Raw genomic sequence first — 16,833 nt, 5'->3', positions numbered from 1 at the left:
AGCAGGTGTCTTCCCTTTTTCCTTACTACCCTTCTTCTTCTTCCCTTTTCTAGAGTTAGAAGTAGAAGGTGCAGACTTTGTCCCTGAGGTCAAACCTCGATGGAACGTCTTATAAGACAAGGAAACATTTGCCTTACCTCCCCTTTTCTCCTTACTTTTCTGTAACGACCGACCTTTCGAGTACTTTGACAAAGGCCGTGACGACTAAATACACATTTAAAACCCAGATATTTTGTTAAAAAAAATTCATTAAAACAATAAGGATAGTTTTTGCAAGATAAACTTGAAACCAATAAATAATAAATAAATAAAACTTTTATTCGGGGTCCCCAAAAAAATAATATTCATGAAGAAAACATTCAAAATGTTAAAATTTGTTGTCTCACATTAAATTCTAGTTTCAAAACATTCAAATGACAAAAACATAGACTGAGCGGAAGCGATTTCTCTTGTCCCCATATGGCTCTGTCAGGGGTCTTGTCTGTCACTCGCTAACTTGTTCCTATCATTCCCTGAAAGCCTGTGGCTCAAACAACTACATTTGTCTTAGATGATGAAAAGAAACCAAAGGACGTACTGTCTTTGCCTTGACTTGCATGTCTAGAGGCCTGATGGCACACCGTCAAACATGGAAAAAAAACATGAATGTGAACCTTTCGATTCACGCATGTCTAGAGGCCCCCGAAGTCACACCGTCAAACATGGAAAAGTAACATGAATGTGAACCTGTCGATTCACGCATGTCTAGCGGCACGAAGGCACATCGTCAAACATGGAAATGTAACATGAACGTGAACCTGTCGATTCACGCATGTCTAGTGGCCTGAAGGCACACCGTCAAACATGGAAAAGTAACATGAACGTGAACCCATCGATTCACGCATGTCTAGCGGCCTGAAAGCACACCATCAAACATGAAACTAGACTCATTGGTCCTCTAAAATAAAACATACGTCAAGGCGAGACGGTAAATTGTCCTATTGGTTTAATCATGCATCACATACATAATTCAGTATTGTTTAGAATTTCAAACATGCTCATAAGACACCTAATTGTCATGTAACAAATATATCACAACGACAAAATCATGCTTATGGAGTCCATTAATTAACTTTAAAAATGTAATCTAGGCCGTCTGGCATGAAGGCACCGGTAATAGTACCACTTACCTCAAATTAAGTCAAGGACAGTTATCTCGAAAACCAACTCCAACAATTTACTTGAACTAATACCAACGAAAGAACCGAACGATCGTAAATCCTACTAGAAAGCACACCACTGCTCCAAACTTTGAATAGTAAATGTTCAAAAACTCGTTTCCCTTGTTGGACAGTGACCAGAAATGCTCCCAAACTTCAATCTAAAAGTGAAACGTAAAGGATATCAACAAATTTGGGCCAAATTCTAATGGGTGGTCAAGAACCTCCAAGAAATCTAAAACTTACCCAAAATATCAATTTTGGTGACAATGGCATCAATGGCAATGACAAGCATAGATAGGCAGCAGGTGTTGCATGAGGAGGGTTTGCGAGAGTGAGAGAGAAGAGGAATTTCTAGTTTTACAGATTTTATTCGACAGCGATTACAAACAAACTAAAGCTTCGAACAACGATCTAGCCGTTCAAAATGAAACTCTATATGTCTCAAACAGATTGACCAAATTTGAGCACGGTTCAAACTTTGGCAATTAACAATTTTGTGGAAGCTGTCGCTGAAAAATCGAATTGCTTTCTCCCTGATTTTTTGCCTGTTTTTACTCTCATTTAATTTCGAAAAATCTCAATTCTTTTATTATTATTTTTTTAATTTGGCTCCAAAATCCAAAATAAAAGGGAGACAAATCTAATATTTTCAAGATAATTAGTTCAAATATCTAATCAATTAAATTTAATTTAACCAATAAAATCTTTTCAATTATTTCAATCTAATCCCAATTTCCAAATAATGAAAGGGAAATTAAAACTCAATAATTTTAGATAACTAACTTAAATTTTCCTGAAATTCGGGATGTTATATTTTCAATAAGGATTGATAGGGTGCAACTCGTTAAGGAGAGTTGTAAGGGTATATTCCACTTCGTTAAAAATCGCATTGTTAACAAAGTGGAGGAAGCTTTCCGGTAATGAATGTAGGATTATGCCAACCTGATTACCCTCATCGATTCTAGACCTATTCATCTCTACCACATTAAAGTGGACCATCATATTAAGCACATGTTTACAACAGAGGTGTCTTCCTCCATTTTGGAGTTGAAGATGTATTTCAGAGCCTCATGCTTAAGCTTTCCAGACAGTTATCCGAACATCCCCCACAGGGACCCCATGATCTCACGCGCTGAGACCATGGGCTCATGCTTCTTGGCCAACACGTTACTAAGAACGGCCAAGATATGGGCTGGGCCTTCTCGTTCGCCTATGTCCATCGCTCGTATGCCTCCCAAACATTTCGAGCGGCGTTTGGACTAGAATAGGAGGACGCTCCTCCATAAGGACGAACATAAGATCCTCGATGATTAGAATTTCATGAGCATATGTTTCCAACTTGAGTAATTGTGGCTAGTATTTTCAACGCTAAGTAATGCAATAGTGGCTGTAGCCATTCTAAAACCGCTGCTGAAAAACGAAACATTTTATAAGTCTTTACTTAAACCACATTTTTAACCAATTAGTTGTAGCAAACAGTTACCATACCCTAAGTGATAAGACTTCTATTTCACAATGACGCCTCAGTAAGGCAGGACAAACCACCGGTGGGTGATCAGATGCCCCTTCATTGGATGAGGCATTCTCACAAAATTAGGCAGAACCAACTCTTAGAACTGAACCTAACAGCCACCATTGTTCGATCCAGAACTCTTAACCCTTAACAATTCTGCGTAAGTGTAACCCCTCGTTTTCGGCCCTAGAGTCCCACCCTAATATGCCCACCATAGGGAAGAAGTAGATTAAGACAAGAAACTAAAGTAACCTTATCCTATATAGGAAATCAAAAAAAAGAAATGTGCAAAACTGCCATCCTATAGGGGGACACTTCCAGGGTGCCTCGAGGTGATGCGTAGAAACTTTATCCAACCTAACGAGAGAGACTGTGGGAATATGTTGTGTGCACTTCCCGCTCCCACTTACTATGAACATTCTCTCCATCCACCTTGATATTGACCTACCTAAACACCATCCTTTAGGGGGACACTCCTAGGGTGCCTCGAGGTTGAGGATAGGTCTCACGGTGTGGACAATAAAGGGAGAAACGCAAGAGGTTTAAATGAAGCATCAAATGCCCCAAGAACAACAACCCTTGCTACGAAGCTTCTTAACAAACGACTCACAGAGTCAAACTTTTTGAAATTATAGACTCGACAGCAGTTAATATTCCCAAAAACGCAGGGGCCTTTACAATTAACTTCAAATGTAATAGAATTTAAACAATCCAGAGGCGTCATCCCAGAAAATCCATTAATCCACACATCCTCAAACGATTTAACGTTAAAATAGAGAGTAGACATGCTTTTACCCACCGAGAATGTAACTGCAATTCTTTGCATCAATGAATTTGGAATATCAGAAACCTGGCTCTGATACCAATTGAAGGAACTCCTATACAAGAGTACCTCTGAGCGAAAGCGGATCTTTCCAAAGACATTTTGACTGAATTACCACATTTACATTCAAACAGACAGATATGCATTAAACTACAAATTACTGGCATGCTTAGAATAATAAACAACTAAGAGAAGAGATACGTACCAGTTGAAAAACCTTTCTCCACATCAAATCTCGTTCTCTCCAAGCGAATGGGTGATCTTGCTCTCGCTGGAACATCCAAGAAAATCATTCACCAACACCATCGATCGTTTACTCACAAACAGTCTCCACACGAACAGGACAAAGATGAGGACGAAACCACCACTTGGAACCCTCGGTATTCTCGATATGAGAATCCAAGGATTGGGCTTTGTTGGAATTTGGTAGAGGGGAGGAGGAATGAAGGTCGTATACAACGATCAAGCAAGTGGGAGAAGGCTTAGTCTATCGTATAGACAAAATGCTTGATCGTTTAGAAGGGTGTACACGATCGTGTAGTAAATAGTCTGCCATCGTCTATACGATCATTTAGTAAAAGCTCGATGCTAGACAATTGTTTCGTAAAATGTAGGCGATCATTTAGAAAGATGCATGCTTGTGTATACGATTGTGTAGTAAATTTGAGCAATCGTATAGGCTCTTAGTTTACTAAGCGATAGGCAGCATACACTTTACTAGAGCGAATTACATGATCTTTTGCAAAATGAAAATGATTTTCATTATTTTCTTCAGTTACAAAAACTTAATGAATCTTCCCATTAACTCACGGTTACGAAAAAAAACGATGGCCAATTGTCCCATAATTGTCCAATTAAATATATTAAATATAATCATATTATATTTTTTAACCTATAGTTTAACATCATATATAAACTATAGCGTTTTCTCCTCCACTAGATATAAATCATATTTATATCCATTTTCCTCCAATTTAATGTATCTCATACATAAAGTCAATCATATCAAATATAATTAACCAGTTCAATCATATCATATATAATCGAATTCCCTCTTGTCAATTTGAACATTTCAAACGGACCCAAAAGCTTATTCTCAACTTGAATCCATTGGGCTACCAAGGGGACCTTATAGACCTATGGCTCGAAGCTTCAACGATACGTGAATAGCTGACTAAACTCTTTAGCCACAAGATCCACCATCTGGTAATTTCCAAGCATTCCACTAAAGACCAGTAGCTGAACTCCTCTTACCACAGATATATTTCTGTATCCATTGGATATAACCAATCAACAGTACGATAACCCTTCACAGATGCTCGTAAGTACAGCTAGACCAATTTACTGTTTTGCCCTTGTAGTTACATCTAACTTCTTAAGTACCACTGATCCCTTTAATGAACAATACAACATAGTCCTACTATGTGTGGACACGTATCAGGCCATGAGAATGTGTGTGGCGCCACATCGTTCAAGCCCCGAGATCAGCCCTTAAAGGAGTAATCTATCTACTTACCCCTACTTTAAGGAAGGAGTGAATTCCATCTTGTGTAGTTGAGTTCTCAGCTCCCAAGTTAAACGAATCCTCAAAGTGGTAGGTTTGAGTCGGCGACTTGGCCACTCGCACCCATGCAAATCAAAGGACTGTTCTCAAAGGTAGGAGTTCCCAACTCACTCAGGATTGAGGTCATGTTACCTATGGTCATCCTAGTGAAGTGAAGTCTCTGTCATCAATGGCGTTATATAATGAGATATTAACAGTTCGTGGTCAGGTCTTATATAAACTCTTTGTATAGGATACCTCCGCTCGCATGTCCCCACACGAATGATCAAGATCAGACCATCTATAGCAAGTCATAACACTTGTAACTATTCTACAAAGCGGGCCGCATCCGTAGCGTTACCAGGATATGTTTCCCTCATATATCCATATACTACAGACCATTTTGCTTATCATTTAAGACATGATCTACTTGTATGTCACCACATACATGTTTAAGTTACGTAATGACAACCAAGGATTTTAGTTTATTGGTTTATGGTAAAGCAAATAAAACATCCAATGTTCAAAGACAAGTAATGAAGAAAATATCATATATTATACATTACAAGCGTTCGTACCAAATTGTGTTTATAAACTACAGGACACGAGAGTTTACGGCATCATCCCCAATAGGAATCGCATTCGAAAATTTGCCTCTTTGTAGGCTACCCCAAGGAAACGAGGGGTGGATACTTCTATGATCTGAGTAAGAACAAAGTGTTTGTCTCTATAAATGTTATCTTCTTGGCAGAAGACCATATCAGGGATCATAAGCCACAAAGTAAGCTTATTTTACATGAGATTTCTAGTGAGGCTACTGAGGGTTCAACAAGAGTTGTTGAACAGACTGACAGGTCAACAAGAGTTGTTAAGGTCGGTTCATGTAGTCAACCATCTCAAAAGTTGAGACTGCTTCGACGTAGTGGGAGGGTTATGAACCCATCAGAATGCTACATGGGTTTGACTAAAGCCCAGAACATCATTTCTGATGATGGGATCGAGGATCCATTGTCTTATAAGCAAGCAATGGAGGATGTTGACAAAGATGAGTGGATAAAGGTCATGAACCCAGAGATGGAGTCTATGTACTTCAATAAAGTCTAGGAACTTGTGGGTCAACCTGATGGGGTAAAACCTATAGGGTGTAAGTGGATCTACAAGCGAAAACAAGGTGTAATAGAAAGGTGCAAATTTTTAATGCAAGATTCATGGCAAAGGGTTATACCCAGGTTGAAGGAGTGAACTATGAGGAAATTTTCTCACCTGTTGTCATGTTAAAGTCTATTAGGATACTCCTGTCCATAGCCATATTTTATGATTATAAGATATGGCAAATGGACGTAAAAAATGCTACCTTTCTTAATGGTAATCTCGAGGAGACCATCTACATGGCTCAACCAGAGGTGTTCATAGTTCCAAATCAAGAGCAAAAAGTTTGCAAGCTTAATAGGTCCATTTATGGTCTGAAACAAGCGTCTTGATCGTGGAATTAGATTTGACAGTGGGTCAAATCGTTTGGCTTTGATCAAAACGTTGATAAGCCTTGTATTTACAAGAAGATCATCAACAACTCAGTAGCTTTCCTGATACTGTATGTGGATGATATCCTATTCATTGAGAATGATATAGGATTTTTTACTGACATTAAGAAGTGGCTAGCCACCCAATTCCAAATAAAATATTTGGGAGAGTCGCAATATGTTCTAAGGATCCAGATTATTCAGGATCATAAGAACAAGAGATTAGCTTTGTCTCAGGCATCGTACATTGATTAAATGTTGGTCAGGTACAGGATGCAGGATTCCAAGAGGGGTTTGTTACCCTTCAGGCATGGAATTGTTTTGTCTAAGGATCAGTGTCCTAAGACACCTCAGGAGGTTGAGAAGATGAGATGGATTCCCTATGCTTCAGCTGTTGGAAGCTTAATGTATGCAATGTTATGTACCAGACCTGACAATTGCTATGTAGTAGGGATTGTCAGTCGTTATCAGTCCAATCCAGGATTAAATCACTGGACGGAGGTCAAAACGATCCTTAAGTATCTTTGGAGAATGAGGGACTACATGCTCGTGTATGGAGATAAGGATTTGATCCTTACAGGATACACAGACTCCAACTTTCAAATCGATATAGATTCTCGAAAATCGAGATCATGGTCAGTGTTCACTTTGAATGGAGGGGCTATAGTATGGCGAAGCATCAAGCAAGTATGCATCGTGGCCTCCACTATGGAAGCCAAATACGTAGCCACTTGTGAAACAGCTAAGGAAACTGTTTGGCTGAGGAAATTCCTTACAGATTTAGAAGTTGTTCCAAATATGTCTTTGTCGATCACACTATAATGTGATAACAACGGGGCTATGGCAAATTCAAAAAAACCTCGGAGTCATCATAGAGGCAAGCTGATAATGGGCAGAAATGCACGTTATCATAGTACTAAGTTCTTAAATAATGTTGGATTGCGTTGATGAAATATGTTAAATTGCGCCCATTAAGCATGAATTCTATAATATTGCAGTCGCATGCGTCCAACTCATTAGAGCAGTTGATCTTTATATTTTTGTGCAGAATATGCGTAAACGCAATGCAGAGATTGCGATCATAGGAAGACATTGGTCGAGCACAACTTCACCACAAGACTTTGCAATGATCGTGCTCGCAAACATTCACCCAATAAGAATCACCGCAACTTGGTCAGTGCAACATGGTGGACGCATCCGGGTGAAAGGATAATTAAGAGCGATGGAACAGAAAGCTGATGACATTCGAATCCAAATTAAGTTCACAGCCGATAACGGTCGCAAAGTACATTCAGCTTTATCGGTAACAATCATCTGGCGCGTCAATCAGGAATTAAAGCTACCCCATCTGTACAACCGGGAGAGAGAAGCCGCCTTTCACCATGGAAACTCTATAAATACCAAGTGCATTCTTCAGAGAAGGGGTGAAGCGGTCGATTACTTCATCACTTTACAAGTTCACGCCTGTGTCCATAGTTTTATTTCATTTTAAGGCGGACGCGAGGAAGAAGGTGTGCCGGTAGATTGTTCCGGCAAGCTTGGAAAAGCACCGGAAGCTCCAAGACAGGGAGAGGGCCGATGCTGCAGAAGCAGGAACATTTGTAGATCAAAATAGAGATTCAGTGTAAAAAGCCTCGGTCAGCAAGGAATTGCTACCAGACTCTCTACCTTTACTTTTCATTATCATTTTGTACTCAACTCAATTATAAGAATGGAATGTCTTTCTCTATATCTGTTCACTCCTTGTTGTTTATGAATGAGTAACTAAATTAGTTGAATGTGTTGAGAAGTAGTTAGCTAGCATAATAAAGGAATCTTCATCTTTGCGATTATCTTGTTTATGTATGCTTCATTCGTCTATTAGAGATACTCGGGAGAGTAGTCTAAAGATAGGATCTAGACTTGGAAAGGCTAGGTCAGAATCTAGGTATGGAAGAACCAGATTAGAACGCATAAACAGGAGATAGCCGCTTAGGACTGAGCACTATTTGTTATTAACGCATCGCACGCATCTTAGCAATGAGCACTATTTGTTATTAACGCATTGCATGCATCTTAGCAATAAGGTATGATTGTATGCGGTCACCTTGCTTACATGCATTTTGCATCAACGCATAAGACAAGAGTAGAGACTTAGGGATAAGCTCTATGGACATTTGCATTCAACACATGCGTCCTAGACTTAGGAGCATCGCACTGACATTGGGAAATGACTTGCTGTGCATGGTTGTAACATGATCGCAAGCTTTGACACATTCTCGAGTACTGCTAGCTAAAAGACCTTCTCAACCCGTTCATCACATACTCATTGCATCTATCAATGAAACTATCTTTCTCAAATACACCGCCTTTATTTACTTCTTTTTCATCAACGCAACAACACACCCAAAACTTATTTATTTACTTGGTTACCACAAAGTTTTCATAAATATTACCAACGTAACTATTTTCACAAGTCCCTGTGTTCGACCCTGGACTTACCAGGAAACTCAGGGAATTTACACTTGAATTTCGCTGGGGAAACTTGAGTGCACAATGCAATCCAACAATGCATATCATCCATATTTCCATTCAATAAAATAACGCATCAAGGTTTTGGCGCCGTTGCCGGGGACTTCGACAAAATAGTTGTAACGGTAATTTTTGTGATTTCTTTATAGAACTCTCAATCTCTGGTGAACTACGACCTGGAGATTGAGAAAACATTTCGAAGGAGACTAAGAGACCGCCAACAGCAACCACAATCCGACAAACAAGAGATGGCGGAGTAGCCTTGAAATGGAGCACCAAACAACAACAATGTCATGGCAAATCAGATTCTGTTGGCAAACGATCGCAATAGGCCCATTAGGGACTATGCATCGCCAAACCTCTATGCTTTCTCTCCGGGAATCATGAGGTCTGCCCTCGATGGAAGTAGATTTGAAATGAAACCGGTGATGCAGCAGATGATCCAAGCTATAGGTCAATTCGGAGGAAGGCGTGGCGAGGATCTGCCCGCCCACCTCCGAAGTTTTATTGAAATCTGTAATACCTTTGTGTTCCCGAACATCTCTGCTGAGGAAGTTCGACTAACGTTGTTCCCATTTTCTCTCTGTGATCAGGCTAGAAAATGGGCTTATTCGCTCGAACCTGGAGAGATTACTTCTAGGGAGTAAGTGGTGGAGAAGTTTATGAAGAAGTATTTTCCACCTACCGAGAACGCAAGACGAAGAAAACTTATTACTAATTTTGAACAAAAGATGGACGAGTCGCTCAGCAATATGCTTGGGTGAGGTTTAAAAGGTTGGTCTGGGATTGTTCGCATAATGGGCTGCTAGACTGTCTGCAAATGGAAATTTTCTATCACGGTTTGAATCCTGCTTCGCAGACCGCTGCCAATGTAGCAGCAGCTGGTGGTCTGCTTGACAAAACTTACAATGAGGCGAAGAATATCCTAGACCGCATCTCCAAGAACCATGAAGACTGGAGGGAGAGTGACTAGAGATTGAGACTTAAAGATTCGGATGCAAATAACGGTGCCATTGTTTCATTACAAAACCAAATGACGGCAATGATGAATTTGATTCAAGGAATGGCGATCAGTAGCCCAACACCGCAAGGTGGGCAAATCAACGTAATAAGTCAAAACACCGCAAGGTGCACGACTTGCGGTGATGGGCATGCAATGGAAGATTGCCTGCAAAATCCCACAGTCTGTATATTTTGTAAAGAATAACTCATTTTCAAACACTTATAACCTCGGGTGGAGAAACCATCCCAATTTTTCTGGAAAGAATCAACAACAAAATTTTCAATTTTCGGTGCAAAAAGACGGGCCACCAGGATTCTTTGCAATGCAACAACGGTCAACAGAGCAACAAGCAAGCAGCTCACAAAACCAATGCAATCTTCTTTTCTAGAGAGCCTATTGAAGCATATTATAGAGAAAAAATGAGACAGTGCTTCAAAGTCAGGCTACGTCCATCTGCAACCTTGAATTGCAAATGGGCCAAATTGCGAATGAGCTAAAAAGTAGACCGCAAGGGGCATTGCCAAGTTCAACTGAGCTTCCACGCAACCCAGGAGGATCAGGAAAGGATAGAGTTGGCAATAGGGTCGGGGCAGGGCGGGGGAGGTTCCCCGTCCCCGGCACGTGGGGGAAATCCCCCCCCCATCCCCACCCCCCATTTAAAATACGAGGACCGGGGCGGGATTCCCCTATAATTCCCCGCGGGGAATCCCCTATTAGATCCTCGAGGGGATTTCCCATTTTTTTCTTTTATTTTTTTAAGTTTGAGCTTGACTTTTGGGCTTAAATTTAGAATTTATATATTCAATATTGGGCTTACAACACTATAAGTCTATACTATACATTATAAACATACATATAAATAAGTTATTTTATATATTATAAATATATATTTATAAAATATTAAAAATATAACTATATAAAATCGGGGTCAGGATTAATCAGGGTCGAGGTCGGGGCGGGGATACCATTCCCATCCCCGGACGGGGCCCCAAAAAAATTCTCCGGTTTGACCCCATCCCCAGTCAAACGGGGATTCCCTGCGGGGAATTTTGCCAACCCTAGGAAAGGAGCAATGTCAGGTTGTGATATTGCGCAGTGGAAAGATTGTGGAAGGAGAAAAGAAGGAGAAAAATAGATAAACTTCCATCGCAACCGAGCCTGAGATTACGGTAATGCAAGAAAAAGAAAGAGAAAACGAAGTGGTGGAACTTGAGGTTGCGTCAACCTCAAAGTCAAATGAAACGGGAACCATGAAAGTTCAGTTACCACCTTTCCCTCAGAGGCTAAAGAAGAAGAAAAACGAAGAGGTACAATACCAACACTTCTTGTCTATGTTAAAACAATTACATGTCAATATTCCTATCAGTGAAGCGATTGAGGAAATGCTTGCCTATGCCAAGTTTCTAAAGGACATGGTAACTAAGAAGAGAGGCACTGAAAAATTTTCCACGGTGGCATTAACACAAGGTTCCAAATCCATAATCCCACCGAAGATGAGCGATCCTGGGAGCTTCAAGATTCCTTGCTTCATAGAAGGACTCTATATTGGACAAGCTCTGTGCGACTTGAGGGCCAGCATAAATTTGATGCCACTGTCAATCTTTCGACAGATAAATGTGGGGCAACTTGTGCTCACCTCCGTGACTCTCCAATTGGCTGACAGATCTCTGGTTCATTCAGAAGATAAGGTGAAGGACGTGTTGATCACGATCGATAAATTTATTTTGCCAGCAGACTTCATCATCCTAGATTATGAGCCCGACAAGGATGTACCCATCATTTTGGGGTGACCTTTCCTATCAACGGGTCGCGCTCAAATTGATATACACAAGGGAGAAATCACTTTGAGCATAAACGGATAGAAGCTCAAGTTTAACATAATTCGTGCCATGAAATTTCCAGATGAGGAAGCCCTGCAAGATTCTGATGATGACCTGAATTTGATTGAAGAAGAAAATTCTGATGAAGAGTGTGAAGAAGAGGATGCCAACGCATCCATAGCTGCCTGCAATGCAATCGTAGAAAAAAAAACAAAGAAGAAGGAACGATCGCAATACAAGAAGAAGAGCCAAAAGAAGAAAGAAAAACAACGCAACCTTCCCTCGTGGAACCACCAACACTTGAACTGAAAACCCTACCATCACATTTGAAGTACGCGTTTCTGGGGTAGAATGAGAAGCTGCCAGTGATAATTTCCTTTACTCTCAACGAAGATCAAGAGAATGCGTTGATGAGCATTCTCAAGAAACATGTGCGAGTAATTGGCTGGACACTCGATGACATTAGAGGAATTAATCCCGCATACTGCATGCACCACATTCGTCTCAAGGACGACCACAAAGCAACTATTGAAAATCAATGCAGACTTAACCCTGCGACGAAGGAGGTTGTCAAAAAGAAGATTATCAAGTGGCTGGATGCGGGCATTATCTATCCCATTGCAGATAGCACGTGGGTTAGCCTCGTGCAATGTGTGCCGAAGAAGGGAGGAATGACGGTAGTCCCAAATGAGAACAATGAATTAATACCGAAAAGGACCATCACTGAATGGCGCATCTCCATGGACTACCGCAAAATGAATGCGGCCACAAAGAAAGATCACTTCCCTTTGTCATTCATCGATCAAATGCTGGACAGATTTGTAAGAAGCAAAGGAATATTTCAGAAAGCTTAATAATAGCAGTGAAGGCTAGGAAGCTGCTAAGTAAAAGATGTGAAGCCTATTTAGCCCATGTGGCAGTTTCATAAGACGAGAAGATGAAACCTGAGGATGTACTAGTTGTATAAGAGTTCCTGGATGTTTCCCTGAAAAGTTATCAGATTTACAATCTGACAAGGAAGTTGAGTTTACTATCGATTTAATTCCAGATACAACACCTATTTTTCAGGTATCATTAAGCAGTGCTAGAAGAACTTAAGAAGTTAAAAGTTCAGTTACAGTAATTAATAAATAAGGGTTACAACAGATCCAGTGTGTCACCTTGATGACATATTGGTGTATTCAAGCAATAGGGAAGATCACGGGAATCATTTGAAGATAGTTTTGCAGACACTGCAAGAGAAGCGGTTGTATGCCACGTTCAGCAAATGTAATTTCAGGTTAGACCAGGTTGTATTTCTTGGTCATATGGTTCCAGCAGCAGGAGTGAGTGACTCTAAATGCTTTAAATGTTTTAAGTAAATTGCTAAAGCTTATGAATGTTTAGTAATGTATGTTTACTGAAAGCTACTTATAACAACTGTTCTCAAATAGTTACCGAGCAACGCATCTCACATTAATGTTGTATTTATGCTATGTTTTACAATAACCATGAGAATGCGTTAGTAGTGTTTGGACAACAAAGTTATTAAGAGATAAGAATATGCAAGCAAGTAAGTATAAATAGCTCAGTACTGAGGTACATGAAGAAGGTACTGGAGCTTAGACTAGAATGTGAATAACTCAGTACTAAAGTACATAGAGAAGGTACTGAGGCCTTGCCCTAGAATTTGAGTAGCTTGATACTGAAGTACACGGAGAAGGTATCTGAGCAGTAGTACCTAAGATATGGTGGTACTTGAACTAGAATTGTACAATTAAGGGAAAAGCTATGATTGATAGTGTTGAGAACACTCCATTCTAGCCATGAAATGATGTTGAGGGATTAAGTAAAGATTCTCTCTCAACTAAAGAATGCAAATTATGATTGTAGGAAGAGAACAAGAGGAGTTCCTTCCTAGTAAAGTAGTAACGCGGTAGAAAAAAATGATAAGGAGTGAGCAAAACAGCCACTCTAGACTAATGGACTAAGGCATAGTCTAGCAAAATAAGAAAAGTGCTATGTGATGTTTGTTTTGTCAACAAGTGAAGCCTGGAAGGCAAAGGCCAGCAGGATTACTCAATCCACTATCGGTACCTGAGTGGAAGTCGGAAGTCACATAGGTAAACATAGACTTTTCACTAGAAATAGAATGTATAACAGGTTTGCTCGGATGTTGGTGGCAAACGTGAAGTCTATTCCAGTGAATTCAGAGGAGAGGGTGTAATCTAGAGGAAGTCCTAGTCAGATTAAACCTAAGAGGAGGAAAAATATGAGCAACAGTGAGCTCAAAATGTACTAGGGGTACATTAAGTATAAAAGTAAGGAACAAATGGTCAGCAAAAGACAAAAAGGAAAAGGTTTAGATTTGCTGATGTTTCAGGTAATAGCTCGAAGTTTGAATTGTAACTTAGCTAGGGACTGGTATAGTTAAGAAAACCTTATGTATATTGTATGGTAAGCCATAGTTTGGGAAATTTTATAGTACAAACAATGTCTTCTCCCAAGTAGGGATGGAAAGGACATCCTAAGAAGAGTGCTCTCGGTCAGGTTGAGAAGTCTAGTTGACATAAATATTGGTTTCACAACTAGCAATTAATATCAGAGTAGCAGAGGATGTGACAATTGGAAAAGAATGTTCCAGTGGTATTGCTGGGAAATGGAAAAGGACCACCCTAATAATAAACGAATACTATGACTCAATGGAAAATGGAAGAGTCACCAGAGGATGTGACAAATACAGTAAACTATGATGATCAAGTTGTTCATACATACTAGTATTATTTAATGAACAAGGTTAATATCAGAGTAGCACAGCGGAAGCATAGTAAAAAGGGGGAAGAAGAAAGAAAAGAAGAAGGTTGTAAAGTTTACGATCAAAGGATGTTATGAAACTCTAAGTAAGTCTGAGCAAATTTCGAGGACGAAATTTCTTTTAGGGGGGAAGAATTTGTAAAACCCAAACCCTAATTACTTTAATTAAGAGTAAGTAATGTGATGTCTTCTAATGATCTAAATGAAGCCATGCCTTAGGAAGGGTAGAAGAAGAAAGCAAGATGAAATAGGCTCTTGGGTAGCTAAGTGTAAAAGTAGGACAAAACCCGGCTAGGCTAAGGAAGGTCATGCTTGATGATGGAATGCGTAATAAGCATATGAATGAAACCATGCCATCTAATAAGGTGTAGTATTGAAGTAATATTGTGAGTGAAGTTAGAAAAAGGAGTTTTGCTAAATCCTAGCCTTCTCAATAGTGGGCCAGGTGGCACAAGGAGGGTTCATGCTGGATTTTGGGCGGTAATATATTCATTGGGTCGGTTTGGACAAACTACTTAGGCTATTTGGACAAACTACTTAGGCTATTTGTGTAATTTTAGTGGAATTAGAAAGCTTTGTGTGTCTATTTTCTGGCTGGGTTGCTGGAAGGAAAACTCCCAGAATAAGGCTGGAGGGGCAAAATAAAGATGAAAGGTTCGTTTCTCGGGTGAATCTAGGCCATCAGTGAAGAATTGAAGCTCAGGAGGAATTACGAAGCATTATGAGCTAAAAATTTGAGGTAATATGTTATGAACAACTTTGTAGAATGGAACTTTTAAGATGAGGCCTGGAAATCGAGTTATATAATTTTGAACTTTGAACTGGAAATTGTTAAACAAGCAGGTAGCTGCTTGAATTGGGCCAACGATGAACTTTTGAATCTCCATATTAAACGACGAGAAATTGAGCTTAAATTTTAAGGTAATGTTGCTAACTCAATTATAAACATGTTTGTAGAAGGAAGTTTCTTAAAAAGATGTTTGGATTTTGAGTTATGAATTTTTAAAATGTTACAGAGAATCTGTGCATAAGCAGACAGCTGCTTGGGAGGAACAAGCAAATAGCTCACCGTGGAGATTATAGCGAGATTTTGTGATGAGGATCTCACTAATGAAGGAAATCTCGCTAATTTTGTGATGAAGATCTCGCTCTATAAGGGAATCTCGCTATAAATTAGGCTGAATCTCGCTAGAAATTGGGCTGAGTATTGCTAGTATCGCTGGTATCGCTGGTATTGCTGGTAAGGTAGGTATCGCTGGTATCACTGGTAAGGGAGTATCGCTAGGAAAAGCTTGATCTCACTCATGAGGATCTCGCTCATAAGGAGAATCTCACTAGTAAAGTTGTCTTTGATGATGAAAGTTGCATTAGTAAATGAACTATTTGAGGTATTTTGCTAAGAATTCTAAGTAGTTTAACCGGGATTAATGTCCTTTCAAGCCAAGTAGAGCTAGAAGAGGCGTATAACCCGTTAAGAGGCCAACGAGCTGTGAGTGACCATGTGATGATTTACTGTTTTAATGATTTAGAAACTAAGAATTCGTCAAAGATATTTCCTCTATTGCTAAACGTGTTTAATGATGATATATCCAAGCAACATATTTGTGAAACTGTTTCTCATTGCTAAGATAGCGACATATTGTCCACTGGAATTGACTATGAATTTAAAGTATATGTTATATTGTACCAAATATCTTTTCATATGTTTTAAGTTAATCTCCTTATTGATGCGATGATGGAACTGAGTATGAAATGAGAATAGAAGTGTCACTAAGTTAGTGACTAGTATATGAGTCGACTAAGAATTTGAGAAGCTATATCTCCAACTAAATGTTATGGATATGGTTATATTGAATGATAATAAGGACAATGAGAAGGTATTCCTTTCAAACTAAATAATGTTTAATGGATTATTATATGAAGGATACTGAATGGACACAAGATGAAGTATCCTTTCCAACTTATAATGTTTTATGCATTTTTTATATGGACGGATACTAAGGGACAAAGTATTAAGAAGGATATCCTTTCAACTAAATGTTTATGACTAGTTATATGACGGATATTGAAGGACAATGAGAAGGTATCCTAAGGATACTGAAGGA

This window comes from Benincasa hispida, chromosome 7 (genome assembly GCF_009727055.1).
Source record: "Benincasa hispida cultivar B227 chromosome 7, ASM972705v1, whole genome shotgun sequence".
NCBI classification, from domain to species: domain Eukaryota; kingdom Viridiplantae; phylum Streptophyta; class Magnoliopsida; order Cucurbitales; family Cucurbitaceae; genus Benincasa; species Benincasa hispida.
The sequence above is the reverse complement of the archived record's forward strand: the minus strand, read 5'-3'. Positions refer to the sequence as shown.